At 45.6% G+C, this 17,166-nt stretch overlaps 1 long non-coding RNA gene across 2 annotated transcripts; it reads left to right on the forward strand.

Moving 5' to 3' along the window:
- The first annotated feature begins 1,394 nt into the window (after window positions 1-1,394).
- Window positions 1,395-14,145, forward strand: LOC122215498. 2 transcript variants are annotated; one of them, XR_006200395.1, is made up of 4 exons: window positions 1,395-1,437; window positions 1,942-2,023; window positions 7,997-8,373; window positions 12,607-14,144. It is a non-coding gene; the product is annotated as an uncharacterized LOC122215498 (long non-coding RNA). The 2 variants fall into 2 exon arrangements; XR_006200396.1 differs by lacking the exon at window positions 1,395-1,437 and adding an exon at window positions 1,472-1,570 and having other exon boundaries at window positions 12,607-14,145.
- The last annotated feature ends 3,021 nt before the right edge of the window (window positions 14,146-17,166 follow it).

Raw genomic sequence — 17,166 nt, forward strand, 5'->3', positions numbered from 1 at the left:
AGTCTCGTCCAGCTTGGTTACAAGGTCCACCATTGACAGATTATATACATCAGTTTTCCATGCATTATCTCATTTGATTCTCCTTCATCAACCATTTACCAAGTGCTGACTGATCTATCATTTATTCTTTCATCTCTTTGTCTTAAATGCTTCCTGAGCACTTACCCCAGCCAAAGAGCGGCTTTAAATCTCTTCTAAAACATCATGGTGACTAAGAAGCAAACAAGACAGAGAGGGGGAGAGAGAGAGAGAGAGAGAGAGGGTGGGACAGAGAGAGAGGCAGGAAGGAAGGAAGAAAAATACGATTCTGGATTTGGAAATGAAAAGTTTTAGGCACTACTATTGGGCTTGTGCCAACTCGTTCGGAAAGGAGGCAGCTTTAATAAAGCGGAAGAAGTACATAATATGACTGAACAGAATCAGGAGGCAGTGGTCCCTCTGCAGGAGCAGCTGAGGTGCTTCTAGAGGCCGTCTGCAGGCCTTCCCCAGGGCTATCGATCTGAGGGCAGAACAACTGGTCCCTGGGCTGGTTAAAACTGTCGTGTAGGAGAAAGAAGAAAGAATCCATAAAGGAGGTGTTAAAGTGCTTGGGAGGAGACAGCTAGCTGGCCTGGAGTCAGGAGCCCCAGACCAGAGTCATTTCGCAGGTCTTCTGGTCATGCTAGGAGGCACGCCTGGAAGCCACCAGCCCAGGACCCGGGAGAAGTCCAATTCTGTGGTTGGGACAGAGGCTGCCCACCTCAAGTCTTCTTATACCTGCTCCAGAACCGTGAGTGAATGAATGTGCTTTCCTGAAGGTCACCACACAGGGTTGTTGTTCGAGGAAATGTATATACAGTGCCTGGTACGTGGGAAGCTCTCAATAAATGATAACTATTTATTACTGATAAAAATACTACCACTACCGATCAATGGTTCTTACGATCTTCTCTGATGTAATTGCTAAGAGCAAGGTTTTATGAGAAATACCCAATGAATCTACAGAGAAGTTTTAATTATTTGGGGATTCCGAGAGGATCCAGGACTCTGAAGGTAAAGAGAGAGAACACCAAGTTAGGGAAAGGGACACACAGATGGACTCAGTAAAATTTGTTGAATGGGTGGCTCAGGGGGATTCTCTTCTAACAGCAAGAGTTGCATTCATGGTTCCAATAAGCATTTATGGAGACCTACTCTGAGCCAGGCACTGTGCTTGCTGTTGGAGCGACAGAGATGAACAAACATCTTGTTTGTTTTCTTTTTTTTTATTTAAAAAAAATATTTATTTTTGAGAGGGAGAAAGTGGGAGAGCAACAGAGAGAGAAGGAGACACAGGATCCGAAGCAGGCTCTAGGCTCCCGAGCCATCAGCGCAGAGCCCGATGCGGGGTTCGAACTCACAATCAGTGAGCTCATGACCTGAGCTGAAGTCGGACGCTCAACCGACTGAGCCACCCAGGTACCCCCCCCCCCCACCATCTTGTTTGTTTTCAAGGAGCTCCTGGTACAAGGGTGGAAAGCCAAGGTACCTACAGGGTCTACTCTGGTGACATAAATGAGGGAAGTGGACCAGGTGTGAATAAGGAACATGGGTAAGAGAAATATTTTATTTTCTTCTTCCGCTGTAAAAAAAAAAAAAAAACAACCCACAATATTGCAAGAGTTATGACAAATGGCTCTGAGATGAGGCTTAAATGCAGAGACAATAGAGCATGGTGGGGACTGTGGAGAAATAAACAGTGCTCTATCCGAAGGGGGCCACTACCACAAGGGTGGAGAACTGCACCCGTCTTACTGGATTTCCAGTTTGTTCAAGAGAAGCCAGAAACTGAAAAAAAATTTTTTTTTGCGCAATCTCTTTTTAATTTTTGGCAATGAATGCAAAAAATTTTTTTAAAAACACCATGTGGGCCCAAAAAAGTACAGGCCAAGCAAGTAAAACATAATTCTCTCTGAATGCCAGATCTGAGTCTGAGGGTCCAGTGTGTGATCTCCAGTCCAATTGGAAAGACAGATGGGAGTTTGGGCGATTTCGACACAGCTTGGTAAGTGTTAAGATGCCAAGATGTGATGTGATGGGTACACAGAAGAAGAGCTGGCAGGGTGGTCTTTGAGGAGGAGAGGACGCCTGACCTGAGTCCTAGAGGAAGGGCCCAACTAGCCAGGGAACTGGGGTTGGGCGAGCCAGTCAGAGGGAATGGCATAGGGGAGTGCAGCGGTCAGGAGCCCAGCAGAGCGGCAAAGCTCAGGGCTCAGGTGTCACATGTGGGTAGGGAGCAGGAAGGGATAATCGGGAGGTGGGCAGGACTAGATGGGAGAGTGGCTTTGACCGCATCATCTGTATTTAATGATTTCTTAATTTTCCCTCATTGTAATTTCTGCTGTTTTTAATAGAAAACCAGGAGTTGTGTCTGTGCCCCCAAAACAGCCATTGCCTGTGATAAGAAGCTTTTTCAGCTCTCAAAGTTGACACCCCCCCCCCCCTTTCTCCTTTCCCCACTTTGGCTCATCCTTGTCTGTATCTCACTCTGACCCCTCCAGTATTAAAGAAAATAAATACTTTTGACCTTTGTCAGAACACCTTGGACTTGCCAGCACAAAAAGAAACAATTTGCACCGGAGGAAATGATCCCTTTCCTCCCAAAGGGCTCTTTCTCTATGTCCAGAGCCAAATGCAGTTCTGATTCAGAGACCACAGGGGTGGCCAGCAGGTCCTGGGGTTGGAAGACAGGAGGCCGTTCTAGTCCTGGTCCTGGGGACTGACTCCTCGTGTAGCTGCAGATAAGACCAGGCCACCTGTGCCCAACCTGCAGAAGCAGTGGTTTGGATGGTCTCCCAGAACCTTCTCCATCAAGGCTCAGGGCTCAAATCTCTTGCACACAGAGTCAATCTGGACCTGATGTCCGTGATGTGTCGCCATGTAACCAGCATGTGCTACGTGTCAGGCACTATGCCCGCCTCTTGCCATACGTGATTTCATGTAGTCCTCATAAAATCTTACCCCACTTTATAGAAAAGGGACCTGAAGTTTAGGAGAGTTGCCCAATGGTGAACTGGGATGTACGACCTCCAAAACTATGTTATTTGAAACAAAATGTAGTTCATTCTGATGGTGAGTTCTATGTGTCAACCTGGCTGGGCTAAGGGATGCCCAGAGAGCTGGTAAATGTTATTTTTGGGTATGTCTGCTAGGGTATATTTGGAAATGATTAGCATCTGAATCAGTAGACTGAGTAAAGATCACCAATGTTGGGAGGGAGGGGCAGGGATCGCTCAATCTGTTGATGGCGAATTTGCTCTTTCTGCCTGAGCTGGGACATCCATGTTCTCCTGCCCTTGGACACTGGCACTTCTGGTTCTCAGATCTTTACACTCAGACCGTCTGCTCCCTGGGTTCTCAGGCCTTTGGACTGGACTGGAATGTTCCAGCACTGGCTTTCCTGGTTCTCCAGCCTACAGACATGAGATGGTGTGTGAGCCAATTCCTGCGATAAATCTCTCTCTTTGTCTCATATACACACATGTACATATACACATATCCATATCTATCTGTAAACGTCTATCACCCATTGGTTCAGTTTCTCTGGAGAGCCCTGCTAATACGTTCATATACATGGTAACATACCAAACAGCACAGGAGAGTTTCCCATGAAAAGCAAACTCTCATGCCCATTGCCCAACTCTGTTGGGGCAATCTCTTTTAATCACTTTGATTTTCAGGTGATTATGTAAATATCATTTTTTATTATTATTTATTTATAGGTATTATGTAAATACCTAAATATAAACAATAGTTAGACAATATTTATTGTCTGTAAAGTTTACTTATACTCTGTGCTTTCTCCAACTGTTGATTATTTATATATTTATTGGTATTTCTCATTTCTCCTCATAAATTCAATAAACAGCACCCCTATTTTCTTATTCTATCACATGGACAATCCCTTTTGACAACTCACTTTCTCTCTCTCTCTCTCTCTCTTTGATTCAGATTCAAGTTAACATACAGTGTAGTATTGGTTTCAGGGGTAGAATTCAGTGATTCATCACTTACATACAACACCCAGTGTTCATCCCAGCAGGTGCCCTCCTTAATGCCCATCACCCATTTAGTCTGTCCCCCCACCCACCACCCTTCCAGCAATCCTAAGTTTGTTCTCTATATTTAAGAGTCTCTTAGGGGTGGCTCAGTGGCTCAGTCGGTTAAGCGTCTGACTTGTGGTTTCAGTTCAGGGCATGATCCCACGATTTCTTGGATTCAAACCCTGCATCAGGCTCCGCACTGACAGTGCAGAGCTTATTTGGGATTCTCTCTCTCTCTCTCTCTCTCTCTCTCTCTCTCTCTCTCTCTCCCTCCCTCTGCCCCTCCTCTACTCGTGCTCTCTGTCTCTCTCAAAATAAATAAATAAAATAAAGTCTCTTGTGGCACCTGGGTGGCTCAGTCAGTTGAGCCTCCAACTTTGGCTCGGGTCATGATCTCGCGGTTTGTGGGTTCGAGTCCCACGTTGGGCTCTGTGCTGACAGCTCAGAGCCTGGAGCCTGCTTCGAATTCTGTGTCTTCCTCTCTCTCTGTTATTTCCCTGCTCACACACACTCTCTCTGTCTCTGTCTCTCTCTCTCTCAAAAATAAATAAACATTAAATTTTTTTTTAAGTCTCATGGTTTGCCTCCCTCTCTGTTCTTATTTTTCCTTCTCTTCCCCTATGTTCATAAGTTTTGTTTCTTAAATTCCGCATACAAGTGAAATCATATATTTGTCTTTCTCTGATTGACTTATTGTGCTTAGCATAATACATTCTAGTTCCATCCACATTGTTGCAAATGGCAAGATTTCACTCTTTTTGATTGCTGAGTATTATTCCCGTGTGTGTGTGTGTGTGTGTGTGTGTGTGTGTGTGTGTGTGTGTGTATACATATATATACCACATCTTCTTTATCCATTCATCCGTCGAGGGACATTTGGGCTCTTTCCATACTTTGGCTATTGTTTTTAGTGCCCCCATAAACACTGGGGTGCATGTGCCCCTTCGAATCAGCGTTTTTGTATCCTTTGGATAAATACCTAGTAGTGCAGTTGCTGGGTCATAGGATAGTTCTATTTGTAACCTTTTGAGGAACCTCCATACTGTTTTCTAGAGTTGACATTTCACTTTCTAAGATGAAGGCATGAGCAGTATTTTTCCCGCCATCTTTCCCCCCTGCTTCTGTTTTCCATCTTTTGTCAGCCTGGCTGATTTCAAAAGTCCCCCACAGCTTTTAGTTGTGTGTAGCCATGTGACTGGTGCTGGCCAATGGGTTGTGGGAGGGAGTGACCTTTGTTAGCCTAGGCTGGAGCATTTAATGACTGTGTGAGTTTCTCACCCCATACACAGACACGCATGCTCTCCTGCCCACTGCCACACCTGCCACGTGGAAGAGTGTCCATTAGTCTGAGTCCCGGGAGAGCAGAGCACCCCCACCAAGATACAGTCAACGTGTAGTGTGAGTGAGATGAGTCTTCATTGTCCTAAGCCTCTGAGAGTTTGGCAGTTATTTGCTTTGTCAGCAGAGGCAAGCATATCCTAACTTATGCCCAAATATAACACAATATAACGTTATTATATTCTGTCCTGCAAATATAGCCATGATGCTAATGTATTCTCCATACTTTAACAAAGATTTTTTTTTTTAAAAAAGACAAACTTTTTCTGTCCTCACAAGTCTGAAAATGTCTTTATTTACCCTCCTACTTGATTCCATTTGGCTGGGAATAGAATTGTAGGTTAAAAGTCTCTTTCAGAACTTTCAAATACTGCATTATGGGCATCTGGCTTTTGACTTCTTTAAAAAAAATTTTTTTTAGTGTTTTTATTTTATTTTTGAGAGAGACAGAGCATGAGCAGGGAAGGGGCAGAGAGAGAGAGGGAGACACAGAACCCGAAGCAGGCTCCAAGCTCTGAGCTGCCAGCACAGATCCCAACGGGGGGCTCGAACTTACGAACCGTGAGATCGTGACCTGAGCCGAAGTCGGATGCTTAGTCAACTGAGCCACCCAGGCGCCCCCATAATTCCTTTGTTTTTGAAACCCTGTATAAATGGAGCAACTCATCTGTCCCCTTGTTCCGGTTCAGTTTCCTCCGCCGTAAATCGGGAGTGATGACACAAGTGAAAGAGCGTGCTAGATTACAGGCACCTAGGACGTGTTTGGTAAGTCTGCACGGCCCATTGTGGCCCAAATCACTCTCACGTATTTATCTTACCTCTGGTAGGATAGGGCACAAAAATAAGTAATATAGTCAATTAAGCGGACAACTCATGGTCATGGGATCTGGTGTCAGGCAGACTGGGAGGTGAAAAGCCACTACATAGGAAGAGGGACATTTTTTCCGGACACCGTATTTGACAACGAATGAGAATTCCTGTCGTTACACGTCCTCACCAACATCTGGTGTTGTCAATATTCTGGAGTTTGGCCCTTCTCAGGATTAAGTGGTGGTGTCTCATTGCATTTATTTTGCATTTCCCTCGTGATGTATAATGTGGACCATATTTTCACATGCTTATTTGCCGTGTATATATCATCTTTATCTTTTTAAGAGAGAGAGAGAGTGCAAGCAGAAGAGAGAGGCAGAGAGAGAAAATCTCAAGCAGGTCCCATGCTCAGCACAGAGCCCGACACAAGGCTCGATCCCACAACCCTGGGATCATGACCTGAGCCAAAATCAAGAGCCAGATGCTCAGCTGAATCACCCAGACGCCCCCTATATAACATCTTTGGTGAGGTGTCTGGTAGGGTCTTTGATTTCTTTCTTAATCGGATTGGTTTTCTTATTGCTCAGTTTTAAGAGTTCTTTGCATATCTTGGCTCCTGGTCTTTATCAAGTATGTCTTTTGCAAATATTTTCTCCTAACCTGTTACTTGCCTTCTCACGCTCTTCGCGTTGTCTTTTGCAGAGCAGAAGTTTTAAATTTTAGTGACGTCCAGCTAATCAATGATTTACGTCATGAATTGTGCCATTGGTGTTCTATCTAAAAGGCATCATCCCTCTCTCTCTCAAAAGAAAGAAATAAGGGGCGCCTGGGTGGCGCAGTCGGTTAAGCGTCCGACTTCAGCCAGGTCACGATCTCGCGGTCCGTGAGTTCGAGCCCCGCGTCAGGCTTTGGGCTGATGGCTCAGAGCCTGGAGCCTGCTTCCGATTCTGTGTCTCCCTCTCTCTCTGCCCCTCCCCCGTTCATGCTCTGTCTCTCTCTGTCTCAAAAATAAATAAAACGTTAAAAAAAAAAAAAAATGCCTGGGTGGCTTAGTGTGGTTAAGCATCTGACTTTTTATTTCGGATCAGGTCATAATCTCGTGGTTGTTGGGATTGAGCCCTGTGTCAGGCTCTGAACTGACAGCTCAGAGCCTGCTTGGGATTCTTTCTCTCTCTCTCTCTCTCTCTCTTTCTGCTCCTCCCCCTCTTATGCACAGACTCTCTCTCTCTCTCAAAATAAATAAATAAACAGTTAAAAAGCCATCACCAGGGGTGCCTGGGTGACTCAGTCAGTTGAGCAACTGATTTCGGCTCAGGTCGTGATCTGACGGTTTGTGAGTTCAAGCCCCACATCGGGCTCACGATTGTCAGAGCAAAGCCCGCTTCAGATCCTCTGTCCCCCTCTCTCTCTCTGCCCGTCTCCCGCACGTCTCTCTTTATCAAAAATAAATAAACGTTTTTTTAAAAGCCATCACCAGACCCAAGATTTTCTCCTGTTATCTTCTAGGAGTTTGGGATACATATACTTTTAATTTAACCTGTGCCTGTTGCCCCGTCCACTTGGTTTCTGACAATGCCCTTGGCACATTGTCCTCTTATGGTCTGGGAAATGTTAACATTCTGCAACCTTCTCTCCTTTATCTTGCTGGGAAGGCAATTTCAGCCCTGCATTTAAAACCTCCCAGTACTTCTGTCTACCAGATTACCTCCCCTCTCCTTACAAGTCTTCTTATCAAATTCAATTGAGACTTCCACTTCTGTAACCAAGATTTGTTTGATTCTACACAGGCTTAGAAGCTGATGTCTTCTCTCCGAGGTGGAATTACATTTACCAAGCTCATGGGACTGATGTGGAAAATCGGAACGTCAGTGTATTCACTGATAACGAGAAATATAATTGCTGAGAAGACTGGAATACTCTCATCAGTGTGACCAGCACATTCTTTCCCGGAGGCAGATCTAAGTGAAAAGCCAAATTATACAAAGAAGGTGGCTTGGCGAGCATTTGATCATTGAGTTCGATTGATGAAGAGCCTAATGCAGGTCTCCATTGAATGTCAATGTCAAACATTGTACTGGACATTAGGTGGAGGATGGTGAATAAGAGAGATGGGTCTCCGTGCTCACAGGTTCTAAGGCACTGGGGGAAGACAGGCCCTGAACAGGTAATGAGACTTCTAGGTTAGAAAAACTACACCCCTTACCCTCTGCTTCCTCCCCGAACCTACGAAAATAACAGTACAGGAATTGTTCTGAAAAGGCAAAACGCAAAGACAGAGGTCTGCAAACCACGGTCCACAGGCCAAATCTAGCCCGCTGCCTGTTTCGGGACAGCCTGTCCTAAGAATAGTCCTATATTTGCAAATGGCTGGAAAAAAATCAAAACCAGAATAACATTCTGTGACACGTGAAAATGATATGAAAGTCAGATTTCAGAGTGCATAAATAAAGTTTTGTGGGAACGCGGCCATGCATTCCAATGCAGGTCCCATGTATTGTCTACGGCTGCTCTCGCGCTACCATGACATAGTTAAGTAGGTGCGAAGGAGGCCATATGGCGTGCAGAGCCAAAAATATTTACTATCCGGCCCTTTACAGGAAAAAAAAAAATCCCAACCCCTGCTCTAGAACAGTACCGTCCAATGGAACTTTCTGCAGTGACGGAAGGGGTCGTGTACCGCCATCCCATATGGTAGCTGGCCACTAGCTCCATGTGGCTACTGAGCCCTTGATAAGTGGCTGGTGCAACTAAGGACCTGAACGTTTATTTTATTTATTTTAATGAATTTAAATGTGAGTAGCTGGCAGAAGCTGCTGTGTTGGATGGCACAGCGGTCGACTATGACAAGAGGGCATCTGGGCTGGGAAACACCACGTGTCGTGGAAGATGGGACATCCGCCGGAAAGCAGGGGGATTAAGTGAAAGTTTACATATGGAAGCCTGGCATGCCCCACCCAATCTTCTTACAGGCTGCTTTCCTGACCTAGATTCCAGAATGCTGGCAGGGAGAATTACACTCTCCTAAAAAGAAGCTGGGGGAACCATCTCTGGGGAATTTGACCAGCTCGGGAGGAAGGACCTAAACATGCGTTGGGAGCTTCCTAATCGTCATACCAAATTGGCAGTGAAGAGACCCCCTGCCAATCACATAGCATTCAGTAACCTTTAGCCTAGGTCCCACCCTCCCCCATGAGCAGGCGGCCAAGGGCCCTCGTACATTCGAGGAACAATGTAAACGCGAAAGAGACCAAACAAACAGATGGACAGATCTAAGCGAAGATCTCTGGGCGCACGTATTTTGTTAAATTTGGAGGTCTATAATGCTGGAAGAGAAAAATGGCCTTTCTTTTCACTAAGTTCAAGGCAGCATTTTCTTCGCTTACAAACATAAGCAACAAACTGTAGTAGTGTTAGCAGTTTCTGTGACTTCATCATCAATAGAAACCAGGTATTTTCCCACCATGATGGTATTGTTGGAGTCATTTCATAACATCATTTATGCTCGTCGTGACTTTGAAATGATGGTAGTCATTAGACACCCTGCTAAATCTTCTAATATAGAAGCACATATGTCACTATATGACAGATTTGTTTTTTAAATATTTTGATAAGTGTATGTTGATGTAAATGATTTCCTTTGTAATCCTGTGCATAGAAGTTGATTCATTTAAAGATAATTACGCTGAGAAAAGGTCCACAGTCTCCACCTGACTGCAGAGGGGTCCAGGGCACAAGAAGGGTTCTCTTTAGGATGGCTAGGGAATGGAGATCGTAATTGGTAAGCACTTTGTGCCAGATTTTAAACCTCAGAATTCTAAGAGTAATTATTATTATTACTTTGATAGCTTTCCTTAGTACTTAAAATGTTCATTTTGTCATCGCAATGGGATATTTGGAGGGGGAGAGAATCATAGAAGGACTTAATCAGCCCCCTTGACCCGAAAGTTCAGTTTTCTTTTCTAAAAATAGTACGTGCACATCATAAATAAGCTAGAAAAGTACAAAGAGGACAACAAAAATCACCTCCAATCCCACTACCTATTTGGTGAACATTGTTCTAGGCAGCATTGTGTGCATAAACACATAACATACACGTATATCCACACAAACATATAAAGATCAGTATATGTATAAAGATATATACGTAATTATAGGGGCGCCTGGGTGGCTCAGTCCGCTGAGCGCCCGCTTTTGGTTTGGCCCAGGTCATAATCTCACGGTTTGTGGGATCCAGCCCCCGAGTCAGCTCCAAGCTGACAGCACAGAGTCTGCTCGTGATTCTCTCTCCCCCTCTTTCTGCTCCTCCCCTACGCACAATCACTTGTTCTCTAAATAAATAAATGTGAACAAAATAAAGTTAAAGACATAGACGTAATTTTTGACAAAAACAGAATCAAAGTACACATTTATTATCATTTTATTTTTTACTACACATTTATTATTATCATTGTATTTTTTACCCTGCGTTTATCTTCTATAGTAATAACAAGAATTGAGGCGGGTAATTATTTTCACCAGTCAGTTAAGGAAACTGAGACTCAGATAATTAAAGCCTGGTGCATGGTCACAGGTGGTGAGAGAGAAAAATCTCTTGGTCATCCCAGAATGACTTACTGTTCAAGGACCCCATGTCTGTGAGCGGGGAAGCCTGGAGTTCAACTGGACTGAGAGAGCTTCACCCTCCCAGCTGCACTTACCCAAAAGCTTGTGACCTGAAATCTTTGTGATTTGGGGGGATTCTAGCTCGGGTGCAGGTGACCCATATGCCAAGTCCCAAAAGAGATCCGCTGAGAAGCTTCAACTGAATGATCATACTTGGAGGCAGGAATCTGGCACATCCTGGGCTCCCTTCTGTATTTCCATTCTGATTCCTTTGGGAAGCAAATGGGGGCAATTCTTCTCATTAACTCCAAATGCAGCCCTTCGTGGGCACCACGTGCTGCGGTGGACAGATGGAAAGCCATCCACACGAAGGCTGACCTCTCCATCCCGTCTGGCTCCCTGGAACTGGAGGAAGATGAGACAAAGTGGACTTCCTGAGGTCCGTCCCAGAATTTATTTAATCTGCAGGATCCCAAAGCTCGGCGGGGCTGCATCAGAATCACCTGAGGAGCCTGTTGAAAGCAGTGATGCAAGGTTCTGATTCTAGAGTAGTGGATGTCAACCTTGGCTACCCATTAGAATCACCAGGGAAGCCTTTAAAAAACAAAATGGCGGAGTAGGCATGTTATGGACTGAATGTCATCCCCAAATTCCTGTGTTGAGACCTCACCCATCTCCTATCAATGTAATGGCATTAAGAGGTGGAGCCTTCGGGAGGCCTGACCTTAGATGAGGCCGGGAGGGAGGAGCCCTTTAATGGGATTAGTGCCCTTACAGGGCTCACCCGAGAGCTGTACTTCCTGTATCTGCTCTCTGCCTTGCGAGGGTACAATAAGAAGCTGGCAGTCTGCAGCCTAGAAGGGGGGTCCTCGCCAGAACCTGGCCATGCCAGCACCCTGATCTTGGGCTTCCAGCCTCCAGGAAGGTAAGAAAGAAATTCCTGTTGTTTATTATAAGCCACCCAGACTGTAATGTTTTTGTTAGAGCAATCCAAACTACTGCTCAGACAAGGCGCTCCGAGCTCCCCCAGAGAAACATTGAGAAAGCAAGCAGACACTATCAGAACTTTGTCAGAACTCTGGAAAACCGTCAAGGTTTATAGCAACCAAGTGAATGCTGAACGAAGGAAAAACCAACTTGAAAACGGCTCAGTGCAAACAGGGGTGCCGTCTGAGGCAGAGTTGTGAACAGCCCGGCTGAGTGTTGAAGGAGCACCCCAGCACAGAGGCAGTCTGCAAATACTGGGTGGTGTGTGTGTGTGTGTGTGTGTGTGTGTGTGTGTGTCTGTGATTGACGTATAGTTGGTACATCATGTTATATTAGCTTCAGGTGTGCAACATAGTGATTCACCGTCTCTAATACGTTATTCTGTGCTCACAAGTGTAGCTAGCATCTGTCACCAGACATCACTCTTAAGATACCGTTGACTCTATTCCCTATGCTGTGCCTTTCATCCCTGTGACTTATTCATCCCATGACTGGAAGCCTGTACCCTCCAGTCCCCTTCACCCGTTGTGCCCATCTCCTTCCTCTCTGGCCATGACCACTTCTGAGAGGTGTGTTTTGTTTTGTTTTTAAAGTTTATTTATTTGAGAGAGCGAGAGAGCACCAGCGGGGGAGGGGCAGAGAGAGAGAGGGAGATAGAGGATTCCAAGCTGGTTCCATGTTGTCAGCACGGAGCCCAACACGGGGCTCGAACCCATTAACTGTGAGATCATGACCCGAGCCGAAATCAAGAGTCGGACACTTAACTGACTGAGCCACCCAAGGCACCCCTTGTTTGTTTTGTTTTTAGTTCCTGGTGTTCAAGGAAATCTCTGTCAAAACTCCGTGGAGCATGAGCTAAAGGAACAGAGACATCAGTGACTTCATGTGAGTTTATGTTCATTTGCTACAGCAGCGGTAGCAAGCTAACACAGCGCTCATTGAACGTTCGCTCTGGCCGTTGGGGAGGAACTTCAGCTCCATGTTACCTGTGGTCATTGTGTTCAGTAAATACTGATCACAATAAACATAATGAATACGAGAACTCGCCGGAAGCGGTATAGCAGGAGGTCTGTTCCTTTTCTGCTTAACTGTTGGTGTCGGAAGCATCTGAAAGTACTTTGTTCAGTTTTTTAAAAAAATCTGTAATTCTGAACCGGTTACTTTATTCCACGGTGCAGGCCTGATTCCACACTTTGGCGAAAGTTAATAATTTTTTAACAGGTAGAGGCAGCGGTGAAATGGAACACACCTCAGGTCGGAAGTCCGAAAGTTGGGCCCTGGTCTCAGCTCCACCTCTATCTGGCCGTGTGACTTAGGTCATCTTGCCTCCTCTCTTTGGGTTTTGTTTTCCCCATTCAGAAAATGAAGGAATTAGATCAATAATAACTCCCATGTGTCAAATGCCTTCAATGCGCAATTTATACATGTGGTCTCATTTGAGCCACATAAAAACTGTGCAAGGTATCATCCCCATTTTATAGTTGAGAAAACAGAGAGGCCCAGAGAGGTTAAGTGACTTTCCCAAGGTCACGGAGTATCAGGCAGAGCTGTGATTTAAAACCAGGACTGTTTGACTCTTTGATAAGCCCCTCTACCTTTCCATGTTTTGGAGGTCAACAGTGTCTTTACAGAACATGCTTAGGAGGCACCTGCTTTTCTCTGTACATCATAGTGAGGATGATGGGTCTCTCTAGCTTCCCACTTGAGGGGTCTGGAACCTGGTCCATCTCTTGTGTTTCTGAGAACCTCTGATTCAGCCCCTCAGAGACTTCCCTCACAACCACGTATCCCTCCTCTCACCTCTAACAGACACTACGAGGTGCTGAACCAATGTCTGGCCTCTCCTTTTTACTTAGTAACAGAGTCCTAATTTTGTTCGAATAAAATGTACCCACTTAAAAACACCTGCCCGCATTCCCTTACAGGTGCACCCTTACAGGTGGTCCCCTGACCCAGTTCTGACCAATAAGATGTAAGTGGACATTTGGGTGGGGATTCTTGGGGATCTATCTTCTTCATACTAAAAGGCGGGAGAAGTCAGCAAGCCCGAGGCACAAATTGCCTTTGTTTTCATCGTCACCTGGAACATAGGTGAGGTTTCTGGAAGTGCAGCAGCCATCTTGTGACTATGAGGGTGAGTGCCACCTGCTAAGGATAGCAGAGCCGGGAGACCAAAGAAACTTCTCTGTAATCGGTCCTCTGTACCAGCCTGGATTGCCTAGACTTCTTGTCACATGAGAAAAATAAAGCTTTATTTGGTCAGATCTCTGTTCTGTCAACTTCATACCATCCTGACAGTTTCTCTGAGAAAAGTCTCTCCTCTGCCCTGTAGGCCTGACATGTGGCCTTAATAAGCACCTGTGGTGACTCAAAAATAGACCAGGGGGGAAGAGAAATTGGCCATGGCTGTGATTCTGAACTTGCTGAGCCATCACCTGTTCAATCCATGCTCTGAAGAAGAGTCTGTTAATTACACTCTCCTTGGCCAGCCAGAGCACAGGAGGCTGCGTCCGTGTGTTCTCAGGGAAGCTCAAATATAGCTCAGGCTCCTTCACTGCTTTTGCTGAGTGTGCAGCTTCTGCGTGTCTGGCAGCCCCAGCGAAGAATGGAGAAGCTTTTCCCGGGAGGTTAGAGTCTGAAGAAGGTGCTAGAAAACAGGGATGCTGGCAAGGTCTGGCTCAAGGAAACAAGATCTTCCCTCCCGCCTTCTGCAAGGTGAGTATTACACCTCCTAGTTAGCAGGTGACAAAACTTGCTTGAAGTCCAAACTGAGGCTCAGAGACTGAAGTGGCCGTGTGTCAGTCTGAGCATTTGGTTATATGCAAAGAAGCAGACTCTGTGTAGCTGGAGGAAAAAAATAGTTTGGGGGAAGAATATGGGATGGCTCTCAGAATTTCAGGCGAAGCTGAGAAACCAACTTGAACAAAGGGAACCATAGTTCCAGGTGGTCTGGATAGCAGAATTCCAGCATTGGGATGACGTAGCTTCGATCATGGGCCCACGCCACAATTAAAGAGGGCAGGATGCCTTACCTGACCATCTTTCTAGATGGTGCTGGAAAAGGTGGTTTTCCTGGGGCTCCTGCCTGGCTCATTCGGTGGAGTGTGCAGCTCTTGACCTTGAGGTCGTGAGTTCCAGCCCCACATCAGGTGTAGAGATTGCTTAAATAAATAAATTTTCTAAAAATCTAGAAAAGAAAAAGAAAAAGTCGTTTTCCTGAAGCTACCAGAGGGTTCAAGTACCAGAATAATGCAAGAGGATGTTGGGCGGCAACACAAAACAAAAAAAATGTCCATGGCAGGTAGTATAGAATTGGTCAAGGGGATGGGTTTGGGGAGCTGGCTGACTTTAGTTAAAATCTTAGCTGTGCTCTTTGGCCAAACCCATTAACCTCTTAAGCCTCAATTTCCTCATCTGTGTGTAATGAGGATGAGTCATATTCAGATCTACTAGAACATACGATTTTGTCCCCCACCCCCTCCAAATGTTCTATCCCCAGCACCTAGCCGAGTGCATGCTTGCAGCTGATGCTAAGTACATATTTATGGAAGGAGTGAATGAACTCTACATTTGTCCCAGAATACCTCTTATGTAGGAAGCTATTTGGTTGAAAATATAACGTGATAGGTGCTTGAAGTGGAAAGTGAGCACCCCTGCTGCCTCACTGCCTCCCTCCGGGGAGGGAGGGGAAGGAGGAGAAATCTAGGCAGACGCCCCGAGGTAGATAAAAGGACATCCACTCTGCAGACTCTTCCCCCGACACTCCCCACCAGCACGCTGACCTGCTTACTCACTTCAGTCACTCTGCTCTCGTCCTCACAAGCGAGGCTCTTTCACTGAAAACAACAATCCCACGTTGAGCGCAGGATAGATTCATTCTAGCAATCTCCAGGACTTCCTGGCATAATGTTGGCATGTTAAACACTACTGATAGGTTTGATGGGTTAAGAAGGCTAAAGTCACCACGCCCCTGCGTTTCCCAGTGAACCATGACGTAGAGTGGCAAACAGAACAAAATCACAGCCCTGGAGAATGTGTGCATTGTTAAAGCAAAACACACACCCAGCAGGACATCACTGGTGAAATGAATGCATTGTGACTTTCTCAGTCATGTTTTCATTCACTAGTCTCAACGAGATGAAATTCTGAGTAGTTTTGTTCCCCAGGGCTACTGTAGAAATACAACGCAGAAAAGAAAGAGACCAACTTTGAAGAAGTAAGGATTTTGGTATCCTTGGTCCCTCTAATAACCAGCACCTTTGCTATACTCATTGTCACCCTCAGAAGCTCCGCCGTCACCATGCTCCCCAATTACCACCACCACCATTTTCTTCCCCATAAAAATTCTCATCAGCATTGTTATCACTACCTAGTAAATGACACTGGGGCCCCACCCAGATGCCCTTCACTAGGCCGGTGTGCTCATCCCCCAGCTGCTGTGAGAGTTGGTTGCTCACAGCTCACGGCCACTCCCTTCTGACAATTCACCTCAGCCTGTGGAACATCCTTGACAGGAAATCCCTGGGAATCTGTGCCCCTGAAGACCTGTGCCCCTGTGTACCCAATGACCAACTAACTGGATGCACAGTCCCCCACCGCCTTGCGTCAGGCTGGGACAACCCTCTTTGGAATTAGGCAGTGGCTAGACTGGAGCTCTACCCATATTTTTTTTGCCTACCTATCTCCCTAGTCATATTCTCCTTCCCTCACCCCCTCAAAGGCTTCACCCGAGAGATCCCTCAATAAGTCACTTGTACTGGCCAGCTCTAGCTCATGAGGGTCAACTGCACACTTTCTTCCCAACTCTGTGCTGAGTGACATTGCGTTGATAGCTTGGAATCAGACATGGTGGGAGTACTTACACCATGGAAGCTGGCAAAAACACTCTTGTTATTGTTCATTTTGAAGTGCTAGTTGTTAAATATTTACTGCATACCACCAGGCACAGGTCCGCCATACAATTCCAAACGTTTGTTGGAATGCCAGCCCTAAGTTGTCACTTGAGGGGCTGAGGTAGATTCCCACCCCTGGGGGGACTTATTTATAGGCTACCAGTGGTGTATGAATTATGTGGTGAGAAAAAAATGGCTTAGGTCAGCAGGTGTCTCGTGGAATTGGGTAATCAATAAGTTGTGACCAGTTGGCAAGGAGAATTGAATAATGCTAATAATCATAGCTGTCGTTTATTGAATACTAAGTTAAATTTGTGTTGCGCTAAGCACTTTGCATGAATTATTCTTGTGTAAGTCTTATAATACCCCTTGCAGGAATATTATCACCCCATTTTATCAGACTGAACAAGCTCTAGAGGTAAAGTCCTTGCCTAAGGCCACTTAGCTTATTGGTGCAAGCATTGGGATTTGACCCC

This window comes from Panthera leo, chromosome A3 (assembly GCF_018350215.1).
Source record: "Panthera leo isolate Ple1 chromosome A3, P.leo_Ple1_pat1.1, whole genome shotgun sequence".
In the NCBI taxonomy this organism is placed as follows: Eukaryota; Metazoa; Chordata; class Mammalia; order Carnivora; family Felidae; genus Panthera; species Panthera leo.